Source organism: Hermetia illucens, chromosome 1 (genome assembly GCF_905115235.1).
Source record: "Hermetia illucens chromosome 1, iHerIll2.2.curated.20191125, whole genome shotgun sequence".
NCBI lineage: Eukaryota > Metazoa > Arthropoda > Insecta > Diptera > Stratiomyidae > Hermetia > Hermetia illucens.
In genome coordinates this window covers 2,066,631-2,080,001 of record NC_051849.1, presented here as the reverse complement: position 1 = coordinate 2,080,001, position 13,371 = coordinate 2,066,631, and the positions used below count along the sequence as shown (strand labels likewise).

At 41.1% G+C, this 13,371-nt stretch overlaps 1 protein-coding gene across 3 annotated transcripts in view; it reads left to right on the top strand.

The window, feature by feature from the left end:
- The window catches only part of LOC119650606 (carnitine O-palmitoyltransferase 1, liver isoform), a 71,093-nt gene that overhangs the window by 36,355 nt on the left and 21,367 nt on the right, over positions 1-13,371 (top strand). Inside the window, exon 1 of one of the 3 annotated variants that reach the window (XM_038053484.1) lies at positions 9,925-10,227. The exons of the other annotated variants lie outside the window; for them this stretch is intronic. The gene's annotated coding sequence lies outside the window, so the exon portion shown is untranslated. Of the gene's footprint in view, positions 1-9,924; positions 10,228-13,371 lie in introns of those variants that run through there. 3 annotated transcript variants of the gene reach the window in all.

The window sequence follows — 13,371 nt, the reverse complement described above, 5'->3', positions numbered from 1 at the left end:
TTTTTTTGTAACCTATTTTTGTTCTATAGTAAGAACTTTTTACAGTGTTGTTGATATGAGACATCATAATTTTCATAACATCATCAGCAAAGTTAGTTTGAACAAAGATGTTGAGTTATTGTTTGGGAAAATGAGCGATCCTAAGTCTACATCCACTTGATGTTGGACCGGAGCAAATGGAGAGCAATTTACTCTCACGTTTTTTGGTCCACGGACCCCTCGTTTGGGGCATAGCACCCACGCCATCAAAAATAGGGACTATAGCTCCTAAATCCACATCCACATGATGGTGGATCGGACTAAATGAGGAGCAACTTACTCCCACGTTTTCTAATCCATGGATCCCTAGTTTGGAGCATAGCACCCCAAGCATTAAAAATCAAAAAATGACTGACGGTTTCGTTCAGGGCAGAGGCAACTCATCAGACGCTACCTCACCTCTGCCCTGGGAGCACCGTGACCGAAAGTGCCAACAGGTGGAAAAACGCTCCCTTTTATCATCGCCATAGCACGGGGAGGGACTATAGGTTTCGTCCAGGGTAGAGGCAACTCATCAGACGCCGCCAAAAAAACATGACAGTAAGTTGCTCTCCAGTTGGTTCGGTCCAACATCAAGTCGATGTGGATTTAGGATCCCTTATTATCTCAAACAATAATCTAACTTAAATTCAAACTATTGGCGGTTTAACTTGGATATAATTCTCATCCTTGTCGTGTTTTTGCGAATTTATAAAGGAGGGTTTTCCACTTGTTACCACTTTCTCTGCTCCCAGGGCATATGTGAGGCAGTGTCTGGAGAGTTTCCTCTGCTCTGGACGAAACCGTTAGTCCCTATTTTTAAAGATGTTGAGTGTTCCTACAACCGTAAGAGCTTCAGACGCAGTGGGAGTCCAATCACTCTCCTCGATTTCGTCACTATCTTGTCTGTTGCCGATGATATTTTGCACAATATAATTTTCTTCGTATGTGGTAACAGCGTCATCGATACATGCATAATGGTCGAGGTCCTCGTTTTTATTAGTAGCTGATTATCAATAGTCCACGCCCAAACGCTCAGTGGTGCATCATCTTCTTTGCATTTGAGGTAATGGTATAGGTTACAGTGGCTATGACAAATCCAGCGTGTTTTTTATAATAGTTAAAGATGGTTCTTTGCATGAGTTTGATGCAGGCAACGTCAATCATCAAAATAGCATCGACAACAGCTTTTTTGGGTACTCGGCGCTGTTAAGACACTCAATAATTTTCGGGGGAAGATTTTTACGAAAGATTGATTTTCAAGCTATAGAAATTCCTTGATTCATAGGCTGTAATACTGCAGTGGTATTAGGAAGCAAAAACACCAAGGTTACGCTTCTAAGGTCTGCAATATGGGGATGTGCAGGACAGTTATTTACGAAATCTACCCCATTTCTTGAAAATGTCAGCGGCCATCCAGGCCTTGCGATTACTCTGATAATCCACTGGTAAGTGAAGTGCATTTTTAAAACATCTAGGATGTTGGGATTTCCCGGTTACGAGAAGCTTTTTTAACAGGACCACTCATGTTGACTGGCACCATCACAGTTACTTTTCCGTTTCATAACTTTCCTCTCGTGCATGTTTCGTCTTTAAATTTCAACCTCTTGTTTGGGATTAATTTCTAAAATAACCAAGTCTCATCCACATTAAAAATCATTACTAAATTGCGCGCGTAAATTAGACTAAACTTTTTTTAACCAATGGCTTACATCATTCTCTTGAACTGACTGTTAAAAATTCTCCGATAATCTTACCGAAGACGATGTTGTGTCTTACTTTAAAAGGGTTTATCCAACTCATTGAGCAATTGAAGTTAAGGATATTCAACTGTTGAGCAAAAAGGTTAACTTTTTCTTGAATCAGAGGCCCGTTTACGGTTCTAACGGGACGATTATTAAACAAGTCGGGAAACCGGAAGCTGGACGCTTCAGGTATGAAAGGTTTTGTGTATTTCTTATATAAAGACACTTGAATATGCATTTGGCCCATTAGTATGTAGCACTTATACATGCATATATTATATGAGAGTAATATTGACATTCATAGTCTTGAATTTGCAAAGGCCGGCCGAAACAATGGTGGCTTCATACGCTGGATGGGGATTTTATTTTGTCCTCATACACTTTTGGATGTGTGAAAATGTCTAATTTCATGCCAAATAATCGTCATTTGTGGGAAGTTTTGATTTTCCTATTTCATTCGAAGAGAACGCCAGATATAGCGCATCGAAACCTCCGAAAAGTTTACAGAGATGCTGTCGTGAGTGAAAGATGTGTCAGGATTGGTTCTGTTGCTTCAAAGCTTGTAATTTCAAAGTTGACGACTGTCGGCCTAAAGGCTTAAAACTTTCAAAGACCCTGGATTGGAGACAATGCTCGATGAGGATCCATGCCAAGTGTAAGAAGAGCTTGTTCTAACATTAGGAGTTACCCGCAGAGGTGTTTTGAAGCAATTGCATGCGTTGCGGAATATCCAATAGCAAGGAAATTGGCTTCCTTATGATTTGAAGCCAAGAGATGTTAGACGTCGTTTTTTCTCCTGTGATTACCTGCTCTCGCAGCAAAAAGGAAGGGTTTTTTCATCGGAATTTGGTGGGAATTGCGCGAGCATGCCTCTACGTCGTCGGTTTGGCCAAATGTTCACGCTGCGGAGAGTGTGCTGCTATGGTAGGACCAGTTCAGTGTTATTTATTAGGAGCTATTTGGTGTCAATCGCTATTACCGTTTCCAAGAAAAATGCGTGTGACAGACAAACGGACAGTAAACCTATTTTAATAAGGTTTTGTTTAACATAAAACCTGGAAAAGGCCTCATCTAATAGCAGCAAAGTAAAAGAGTTTGGGAGGAGTGCATTCTTTATGAATGGAATTTTTACTCGAATGTCAATTATCCTCGTTAGTTATGGTGTCAGCTTCTTATTTGCGTGGTTTATGAGGCAGTAAATTCGCGCGAAATTGAAAAGTTTGAATTGCTGTAACTTTGACAGTAATAATCGGATTGGTCATGACGACGTGTTGTAACATCCGTTGGAACAAACTGAAAATAGGAAACTCAACGCTTTAGGTATTTCGAGTGTCGTGGTAATGTCGTTTGCCCTTGAGTGTAGTTGATTGGGTTGTATTGCAGCCACTCGGGTCCGTTCCACCACAAGCCGCTTTTGAGGAGCTGAGAAACAGTCACTCCCCGTGACGCTATGTCCGCCGAGTTCCACTCTGTATCGACGTGTCTCCATTGAATAGAGTTGCTCGTGGACTGGATTTCGCTCACCCTATTTGCGACGAACGTCTTCCACCTGGCTGGGTGATCACTCAACCAAGCGAGGACAATGGTCGAATCCGTCCAGTAAAATTCAGCTGTGTCGGCAGCGAATTCGCAGGCTCGCTTCACGTGTTTCATCAATCTGCATAGTAGGACGGCACCGTTCAATTCTAGTCGGGGTACTAACTGTACCTTTAAAGGTGCCACTTTCGATTTCGATGTTAATATGTTCGCAGATACCGTGCCATCCGGATGTATTACTCGAACGTAAATCACCGCTGCAACAGCTACCATTGACGCGTCGTAGAAACCATGGAATTCTACCTTGCTGCGATCAGACGTCTGTATGTATCGTGGTATTCGAATTTGTGATAACGCTGGCCACTCCTTCATGTAGGTCAGCCACTCGATTTTCAAGTGGTCATGTACGGGCTTATCCCAATCCAGTTTCTGTAGCCACAACCTTTGGATAAATATCTTGCTAACTATTATGATGGGCTGGAGCCAACCAAGTGAATCGTATAATCTTGCAGCATTGGATGTAATTATTCGCTTCGTAGCTGGCTCGTTCGCTGAGATGTTAGGCAGTTTCACTTTAAAGGTGAATATGCCGTCTCTAGGAATCTATTGCAAATCCAATGTCTTGATGTCGACTACGTCAGACGTTCCCCGGTCAGCAGTGCTTACATGCTTCAGAACCTCCTCACAATTCGTGGACCATTTGCGAATGTTAAATCCAGCTTTGTTGAGAACGGTCACGACATCGTTTTGCATTTTCGCTGCACCTTCTATGGTCGAGGATCCGGTCAGCAAGTCATCTACGTAGAAGTTCCTTTTGATGCTTTCACTTGCTAATAGTGACGTGAATTGCTCGTCTTCAGCGACCTGTTGTAGTGTACGTGTTGCTTGGAAGGGAGCACTGGCGGTGCCATAAGTAAGGCTCTGGTCTCCAAACATTTCGCAGTAAGTCGCAGTCTCGACTATCGACGAGTATCTGTCGGTACATCTTCTCAATGTCAGCAGCCAATGCGTATTTATCCCTCCTCCATCGCAGCAATATTTCAACGATGGTGTATTGCGTATTTGGTCCCACCATTAGGATATCGTTCAACGAGATACCGGAGGACGTTTTATGGGACGCATTGAATACGATGCGAACTTTCGTAGTTGTGCTGTTTTCTCTAACTACAGCATGATGTGGCAAGTGGTATGAGTGTCTGCAAAAAATTTCTGCGGACGGGACCTCGCTCATATGTCCCAATTCCAGATATTCCTTTAGGAATGCATTGTACTGTGCTTTGAGCTCTGGATTCCGTTCGAGTTTTGTCTCTGTCTGGAAGGTTCTGCTTCTCGTGTTACTTGGTTGACAGGCCCGGACAGGATCCAACCGATTTTGGTTTTTTGAGCCAAAACTTTGGTATGCTTTATCCGGATTGTGTCATTTTCCAATAGATCGCCATAAACATCAGCACCCAGGAGGACGTCAATCTTCCCCGGAATGTGATACGATGAGTCAGCTAAATCCTCCTGTCTCAATTCAGCTATCCTACATGGTGTCTTGGACTGGGGAATCTTGTCCGTTATATGTGTTACTACGACAAGAGATAAGTTGAAACATCTTGTCGACCATTTCTCTTTGCATTGAGTAGATATTATTCCCCTGTTGCTCGTTGAATGACTCCCGATGACGCTGTTTGTCAGGTTTGTCGCTCGACGTGGTAGCCGTAAGAGTTGCGCCGCAGCTTCACTGATGGACGAACGTTGGGACCCTTGATCGACCAGTGCACGCAAAAGGATGAGTGTGTCTTGGTTGTACTTTATTAGAATCCTTGCTTTAGCCAATAGAACAGCCGTAATGTCGACGCCACTGTCGATAGGATTCAGCGATGATGTTGTTGTGGATTCTGCAAAGTTGAAGATGAAACTCTACTCGATGATGCTTGGTGTAACATTGAGTTATGCTTCTTTCTACACAGTTTGCATCTTTTGCGTGATGGGCAGTTCCTGGCTGCATGAGCTTCCTGCAAGCAATTGTAGCACAGCCGCCAAGATGCTACCAGCTCTCGTCGTTTGGCTGTGTCCGAGTTAAGAAATGTGTCGCATTGGGAAGTTCAATGATCGTCCTGGCATACTTGGCAGACGGCTCCCATTGCTTGTGCTGAGTGTGCCCCTACTCTCACTGTCTTGCGTTGGGTAATCTGCACTGCTTCCAGTATTGTGAACCGTTGATACAAGAAGGTTGTGAGTTGTTCTAAAGTTGGTATCTCGTTCGAAGAACCAATAAATTTCTGCCATTCAGAATTACTGTCAGTGTCAAATTTTTGTTGTAGAATGTAAACCATGATTAAGTCAACTAAATCTGCTCCCAATGATTTAGTATTGGCACGGAATTGCTCGGTCGTGTCCAATATGCGCTTGATTCATGTTGCACTAGCTGGAGTGCCGTTCGGTAAACTCCATATGCCCTTCATGTAGGCATTCCCGATGGCCCTCTTGGTATCATATCGTTCCTTCAGTAACTTCTATGCTGCCGCATAATTATTCTCTGTTAGAGTGAGGTGGCGTATTAATTATTCTACTTCGCCGTTGATCGACGCACGGAGATATTGAAGCTTCTGCACAACATTTAACTTGTCGTGTACCATGACCTTCAATAAGCCTCACGTTTTCGCCTGCATCTGGAGCCTCCTATACTCCTTTAACTTTAATTAAACAAATATCAATATATAGGGTATTTCAAGGCCTAGACAGTGGGAACTTGGTGATTTTTTTTAGATTTTTCGGTTGGGTGGTTTTTGAGTACGAGTCCGCGAAAAAAATGATCATTTTTCGGTCTCCAACCTTCCCTCTCTTGCATCAAATGTCAAAAATGAGGCCCGTTTTGGAAATTACTAATTGAGACCTTTCATTTGATACCGTACATCACTATATTAGGTGAAAAAATATACACTCCCTCTTTGCATGGATGAGGGTCCCCCTTAAACTATCAACATGTAGGGTATTTTGAGGTCTAGACACCATATATTGGGAGTTTGTTTATTTTTTTTAGATTTTTCGGTAAGGTGATTTCTGAGAACGAGTCCGCGGAAGAAATCATCTTCTAATCCCCCCCCCCCTTTTTTTTAAGTTTTTGTGTGAAACAAAACCTTATTAGAATCGAGACAGTGTCTGTCTGTCCGTCTGTCTGTCTGTCACACCCGATTTATTCAGAAACGGCTGGACCGATTGTCACGAAAATTGATGAGAGTATGTAATCTGGTGTACCCTTTACATGCAGTAAGTGACGCCATCTTGTGTTAAGTTTAAGGAGGGGCTCCCCATACATGTAAATGGAGGGTGCAAATTTTTTTTTCACAATTTTTCAATTTTTGATATTGGGTGAAACATAGGGGAGTGAGGGCTCAAAATATGACCCCCAAAAAGTGTAACAGATCTCGTTCTCCGAACCTATCCAACCGAAAAATCTGAAAAAAATCACAGTGGTGTATCTCTACGAAATCTAGGCCTCAAAATATATCCGGTTCCGATATCTGCACAAATAAAGTTAATAATAGTATATTTTCACATTTTAGGAATTTACCCGACATGCATGTAATGAAGAACATAATGCACAGTTTGGTCAAGTTTTAAGAAAATCCAACTATTATTAACAAAGTTATAGGGGGTGAAACTTCACATTTTTTTGTGAATTTCGTGCACTCTACAACCTGCATGACCTCATCATCACATATCAATTCATCAATATCACAACGAAATGAGTTCTTATGAATTGGGTCGCAAAGAATTATTTTGTTTTAGTTTTTTAGTTATCTGCCAACCAGACATGTGTGTATGTAGGTATATAATATATGCGTGCTAATGAACTTTGCGGGTAGTGCCTAATTCAGATAGATATAAGTAAATCGGAAATATGGGTACGCTAAATTTATATACTTGCATATATGTGTACAGTGTTCGGAAATAGGCAGTTTGTTTGTTTAGGGTGAGCGTAATATCTACGGCTGTAATATGTACGTATGTCTCGTAGTTTTGTAGCTGTATACGGGGAGAAAAATGTGCGTTGAAATTTCTTAGATAAGATGAACACAAAACCTTTATACCCGAAGCACGAGCTTCCGGTATTCCGACTTGTTTAATTGTATTACTCATGTTGGCTGCCACCATCACAGTTATTCTTTCTTTTCATAGGTTTCCCCCGTGAATGTTTCGCCTGTAGATTTCAACGTCTTGTCTGGGATTAGTTTAAAAAACAACCAAGTCTCACCCGCATTAAAAATCATCACTATATTGCGCGCGTAACTTAGGCCAAACTTTTTTTTAACTAATCGCTTAAATCATTCTGTTTAACTGGTAAAGATTCTTCGACAATCTTAAAGAAGACGATGTTGTGTCTTACTTTAAAATAGTTTGTCCAACTCATTGAGCCATTGGAATTTGGGTTATTCAACTGTTGAGCAAAAATGTTAGCTTTTTCTTGAAGCAGCGGTCCATTTACGGTTCTAACTGGACGATTATTAAAAAATTGGGTCGCTAAAAGCAGTTTCTTAAACCGGAGTGGTACCATGCGGATACGTTTTCGTAAAAGGTTTATATTAAACGTAACTTGAGTTTGCATTTACGCTGCTAAAATCGGTTGGCGGTTGTGAAATACGCGGTTTCTATTGTATTATGTGAGAATATCCACTTTCGCATGATAGCACTGATGAAGAGAACAAGTGGTTCACACCAACGAAAAAGAAACAACAAGTTTTTATTATTTCAAATTATTAACTTTATTTGAACAGATATCGGAGGAGGGTATTTCGGAGCCTAGGTACCATATAGTGGAGCCTCTTGATTTTTTTCAGATTTTTTGGTTGGGTAGTTTCTGACAATGGGACTGTGAAGGAAATGATCACTTCCGACTCCCCGCCTTTTCAACAAATATCAAAACTTGGACCGGCTTCAGAAAGTACTTACTTCCATTTGATACTTCACATGACTATATTCTATGAAAAAAAAACTTACATCCCCCTTTGTATGCCCCCTTTAAACTCCACGTAAATTTATGTCACTCACTGTGTGCGTGGGATCTCAGAGTTCCCATATGTTCACCAAATTTCGTTCGGATCGGTTTAGCCGTTTTGATTCAGTGATTGCGATGGGTTGTTGCTTTGATGGTGCTTTTGGATTTCTGAAAACGTTTCTTTCAGCTGCACCGGTCTGATGACCACGTCCCCCAATTGGAACATTTTAGGAGTAATTCTGAGTCGATTGAGTCTCCTTTGTCTTTCCCTATCGTCGGTTCCCCTATGCTTTATCTTTAAGAGATTCCCGTGTAATTAGTTTTTTGTGTGGAATTTACGAACAGGATACTTCTATGTTTACTCAAGCCACTTCCCTAACGACGTGCCCCAACATAAGTTTTAGTATGATATTGATATTTAGTGCTTTGGATTACAGTAAATTTATTAGTAATAGTGCGATTCCCACCAAAGTAGTGATTTAGTAACATGATCTTTATTATAGCCTATATTACTGGAAGACGTGACGATTCTATTATAAACTTAGGGGAAGTTTCTAGTTAATTTTTGAAAAGTATAGTACAGAATACTAATATACTACTTCAACTTTAATTAAACAGATATCAATATGTAGGGTATCTTAAGCCTATATAGTGGGAGCTTGGTAACTTTTTTAGATTTTTCGGGTGGGTGGTTTGCATCAAATGTCAAAAATGAGGCCAGCTTTGGAAATTACTAATTGAGACCTTTCATTTGATACCCTACATGACTATATTAGGTCAAAAAATGTACACTCCCTCTTTGCATGGATGAGGGCCCCCCTTAAACTATCAACATGTAGGGTATTTTGAGTTCTAGCCACCATATATTGGGAGTTTTTTGTTTCTGAGAACGAGTCCGTGAAGGAAATCATCATCATTATCCCCCTCCCCACTTTTGAGTTTCTTCATATGATTGGAAAGGACTTAAATCAAGTTCGGTATAGAATATTTCGTTCGGTTCATTCGAGTTAGTAACAGGCACAGTCATTGAGGATTTTAATTGCACGCTTTCTGTGACGATAGTAGCGAATATCTAGAACATCAAATGAAATAAGACGTAAACAAGTTTGTTTACAGAAAACTAATTATTGAATGTATTGTAGTAAACAACACCCATGTGGTATAGCGAGTCCACAGTTCAAGTTTTGAAACCTATAATTGTCACCGCGTTGCGCTTGTGTTTACAACATGCATGAAACTCAGAAACTCGTGCTCAATGAAAATTTTGTAATCGGCAATTTGCAAATAACAGCGAGCCAATATGCGAATTCAGAAATCTTCAACTGAAAGCTCTGAGCCATTAGAGCTCCATACTATTATCCACAATAAGTAGGTTCGAAGACATGTCTTATATTGTATCTGCACTACTCGTATATATGCCTTTAACCCAGCTTACGCAAGTGAACACTCGCATGTGTCCTACGCGCTTCTATCTTTTCTGCTTCGTGCTTTGTATGAATGCAAAGTAGACGTGATGCTGGCAAATTCGCGATAACTACGTCTGGGAGGGAATGACTCCGGCAGTGGACTTTGGACTGAACTGAACTCGCCTTGCAAAGCTCTCTTTCAATCGGTTTATTGTCGCAATTAAACTGTGGCCCGTTCTCTATTTGTATTGAATTGGCGCTAAAACCGTACTAGTATCTGCAGAATTTAAAATAAATTGTTTATCAACGTCGGGTTTTTCAACAGAAACAACTACCGCAATCAACGAAATTCTTCGTTGGAGGTGTTTTATAACGCATTGATTTATGTACACACGTAAATTCCTTACCTTGTCCTTATCTATTGATAAGTTTTACTATTGATCGAGTGTTAATTTGTGAACTTCAAAGTGTTATGTGCTGTACATGTGAAACCATTTGAGCTGAAAATAGCAACCAAGTGAATCGACTACGAAACCATGTGAGTAGAAATATATTATCATATGCATGTATGTTATCTATACAGCACATGATAACAAATTTTCGCGAAAAGCAATGAGAAAAGTAGGCGATTTTCAAATGTAGGCCATCGTTGAGTAATCTGGATTATAAATTTTATATTGTATTATCCAACTAGTCATGTCCCTTTCACTGGAAAAATGTAGTTTGGATGTGTACAAAGCGACATTAAAAATATTGCGCTCGGTGAAAACCTTTTGTGAAAAACTCCCATTTTTCCCCTTTTCATACCACATTATGTTTGTGGTGACTGATGAGAAACTGACAGTTTCAGTTTTATCTCAGCAATCTCTATTATGAATCAATCCATCTCTTAGCCGCATTGCTAACAGACCGCTAATATTATTAGGTCTACCGGAAAGTTCTGTTGGTTTTCGTTGCAATAAGTTTCAATAGCTATGTGAAAATTTGACGTTATTGGTCTCTTTCTTTTTATCATTTTATGTATAAACAAGCTGAATCGATTTAGAGTTCGCTACATCCGCTACACCTCCAAGAGCCGACCACAACTAACTCGCTACGACCCATTTCTGTTGGTGGGTCATTGTGGTCGTTTATGTCAATTTGACAGTTCGTCTTCACAGTGGAATAAAAATATTAACTGAAAATTCAGCGCTATATGGTTCTGGAAAAGAAGAAACTATGTATACATAGTATAGCCATAGGTTTTGTCAATCGATGCGTAAAGCGAGAAATGTTAGGCCGCCGAAACTGGTAACACTGCGCACAAAGAGTACTTAACCATACCCCACTTTCGTCAGACTTTCAGGTTCCGAAGCTCAGTAACGTGTGAACGACAACACGATGAAGTTCGGTATCTAGGAAAAAAGAATGGTGATTATTGCGTTGCACCAATGTGGGAATATGCTGAAAAAGATTCATAGTTGTTAAAAAAGTAGCCGGTAAACGAACGATTCATTTTTAGGACGTTAGCTCAATACCGCGTAATAGCTGATGTGGTTGACAGGCCGCGGGGGGGGGGGGGGTGCCCCTGCTTCGTACGCCACCGGAATCACAGTAGTACTATAGGCAGTACCCTTACAAAAATGACCCCACTTGCAAATGTGCTTGCAGAAGCTTATCTGTACACATCAGAGACGCTAAACAAGGAAAATGCATAATCTTCGTCAAATCGTATTGGTAAGAGAGAGATCGGTGAGCTTTTGCTATTCTGGTACTACGGCGTGCTCACGCATATAGCAAAAAGCTGTTTCACGTATTCATTTATACATAAGCAAAAACTTGCCAATCTCACCAATATATTGGCAAGTCCGGGCGGTATGTCAAACACAGTTGATCGGGTTTTCGGTACATCTCGCTCATGCTCAAGGGCAAAACAATTTGAAATCGTGTGTACTCGCACTGATTTCCCCCCTTGAGGGGCAAGGGGGAGTGAGGTAGCTGTCTAGTATCTAACTGTGACCGGAATGTCGTACATGCTGTGGGTAAGCGTGTTCGTCGCAATCCTATCCACAAGCAGAAACGAATGTCGGCGGAAATGGGCGTTTCAAATCGAAGTATGAGTCGCATTTTACGAGAAGATCTGTCTCGGTGCGTACCGGTAGTGTGTTAGCCATATGTGAACGCCAAAACTGAAGGAAATACGACGAACTCGGTGTGGTGCTCTTCTGCAACGATTTCCCGGTAAAAAATATCGTAAAATTATATTTTGTGATGAAAAAATTTTTACCATCGAGGAAAATTTCAACCGAAAAAATGATCGAGTATCTGGTCACAATTGTTATGAAGTCAAAGCGGCCATTTTGAATAATTTTTTTTCGTTGGAAACCTTTATGGTTCCCTTTTCTAATGATGTACTTTTCGATTGATTTGATTTATTACTTCGTGAGAAATAAAGATTTGTTTGACTGACAAAACTTATGGCTATACCATGTAGAAGCGATTGTGATTTCAGGGAATTTCAACTCGAAAGTTTCCTGTTGCATTTAATTGAGTCCGCCAAAATTATTTGAATATACCATATCCAACGTCCAGCGCCCTACACACTGCTTTATGCAGATGATGTTTTCCTAGCATCTGATAGCAAAAATGATCTCGAGCAACTTGTTCAAAAATGGAATGAACGCCTCATGCAACACGGTCTCAGATTGAATTTAAACAAAACTGAATTTTTGACGACCGATCCCCATGAAACAGGCACAATCACTGTCAGCGGCAGTGATCTGCCCAGAACTGAGCGATTTAAATACCTCGGGTCAACGCTATCAGCCAATGGAGAGCTGCGTTATGAAATTGCTTCACGCATTAACGCAACCTGGATGAAGTGGCGTTCCACAACTGGTGTCCTTTGTGATCGACGTATCAACGAACGTCTCAAATCTAAAATTTACCGCAATGTCGTCCGTCCAGTCGCTCTCTATGGTTCTGAGTGTTGGCCGACCATAAAAGACAATGAACGGCGTCTTGCGGTAATGGAGATGAAGATGCTACGTTGGACTAGTGGCGTCACACGTTTAGATCACATCCGAAATGAGGATATCCGCGATCGTTATGGGGTTGCACCGATCGTGGAAAAGTTGCGAGAGAGGCGTCTTCGATGGTATGGTCACGCAATTCGTGCAAACAAGAATTCACTTGCAAAGATTAGTCTGAACATCGAAGTCGATGGTAAACGACCAAAAGGCAGACCTAAACAACGGTGGCTTGATACGCTGGATGGGGATTTGAAAGCCTCGAGATTGCACCCAGATCAGGCATTCCATAGGCGAAGCCGATCACGACGAGTCGACCCCGCTTGTGAACGGGACAAAGGCTGAAGAAAAAGAAGAAGATGACAGTTCAGCCCGCAGTAAAATTTCGAGTCAAAAAGCTCAAAATCTAATCCGAAATCCCAAATGGGGTGCGACTGACCTATCGATTGACAGACGATCAGTATTTCATCAGTCTGGCGTCAGTGATCGTCTGGCAAACTGATCACCTAGTATATGTTTATGGCAATGGCTTTTGGATATACCCATTTTGTTCGTCGGGTGGGTTTGAGGGTATTCAATCTTCAAAATTTTCTTACAAGATACCTCGGACCTATACCACATGAATAGCGGTCTTTGGTAACCGCTAGTAAACTTATAGGCAGTCCAATTATTAC